Below are 1,503 nucleotides of genomic sequence, written 5' to 3' on the forward strand. Positions count from 1 at the left end.
GGGGGGGGGTTAGGGGACAGATGCTGGGCCTCCTCTGAGAGGTGTTCCAAACAGGCTCTGCAGGGCAGGGGCCGGAGGACTAGCTGTGGCAGGAGGGTCTAGAAGGGGCATCTTGTCTGTGCCCATGGCCAGAGAGGCGAACCGTGTAGGGCTCTTCTCAAGGATTTCCCGGCCCCTCTCAGAACTCAAACCCATTCTTCTGTGGAAGTCCTTCTAGGGATCTAGCCCTGGTCATTCCTCCTGTCTCCATTTGCTGCCCACGCCCTCTCTACGCCCTGGCTATCCCTGGGACCCCCCCACCTTGCCATGCATTTGGCTCAGGGTCATTCCCTGGGTCCCTGGTCCAGGCAGGGAGACCAGAAGACCGTGTCCTGCTTTCTCCCTGGACCCCAGCCGGGTGGGTCTGCCTGTCCCTTGCAGGGATAATGGCCATGGCCTGCTCTCCGGTCTCCCAGCCTCAGCGTCAGCCCCTCTGGGCCGTCCCCCACGGTTGCCAGAGCAACAGCCAGCGCCTGCTCCCCTTGCTCACACCTTCCCTGCTCCTCTCCGAACAAACGGAGTCTGGTCCCCGGGCCCTGCAGAGCAAGCCCCCAGGACTGGCCTCCAAGCAGCTTTCTGAGCCACCTCCTGCCCTTGCCCTCACGCCTGGCCTGCCGGTCGAAATCCTCCAGGTCTCTGCCCCGGCGGTTCTTTGGGCCTAAATGCCAGGCCCCTGCTCTCCCTGGCAGACTTGTGTTTTCTCCCAAGACCCACGCTGGAGCCTGAAATTCTCCCTGCTGCCTCTGAGATGAGCTGAGTCCTCCCTCGTCTGTGCTCTGGAAACACTTCTGGCAGGGGCGGTGTGGGGAGTCTGAAGATGCAGGTTGGAAGGCCAGCTCTGCCTCACACTCCGTGGCCTCGGGTGGACAAACGCGCTCTCCTGGGCCTCAGTTTCCTAGTCTGGAAAAGGCGGGTCTCATAGTGCTTCCCCCAAACCGCACAGTTTAGGCAAGACCCTGCCTGCGGAGGGCTTAGCACACAGCCAGCGGGTGGCTGCTGTTGGGGTCACAGCATCGATCGCGCCGTTTCTGCGTCTGCCTCCCCTGCGGGCTGCGAGGTGGGGGGGGGACAGGCGGCGCGGCGTCCCCGTGTGACTCGTCGCTGCAGCCGCAGTGGCCAGCTCGCGCCTGGCACTGAGACGGTCGGCAAATGTTTGCTGAATTAATGAGTGGGGGCTGCGGGGAGGGCTCGGGCTGCAGTTCCGCCTGGGCTGCTGCAGCTGGGGCGCGTGTGTACCTGCGTGTGCCCCTGGGAGCCTGAGCGAGGGGTGCCTGTGGGTGGGGAGCCGGATCCGTGTCCCGGGGGTCTGGCGGCGCCGTGGGCAGCCTGGCGCGCCCGCTCCCTGGGGTCCCCGCCGAGCGCCTGCCTGGCTGCGGGACCCCGTTGCCAGGAGCAGTCAGGATGCGGCAGCGTCTCCATGGCAACGCGGCATCTCGAGCCGCTCGCCGCCCTCCCCCGGCGCCC

This window comes from Carlito syrichta, unplaced genomic scaffold (genome assembly GCF_000164805.1).
Source record: "Carlito syrichta isolate Samal-C Ts95f unplaced genomic scaffold, Tarsius_syrichta-2.0.1 Scaffold302231, whole genome shotgun sequence".
NCBI classification, from domain to species: domain Eukaryota; kingdom Metazoa; phylum Chordata; class Mammalia; order Primates; family Tarsiidae; genus Carlito; species Carlito syrichta.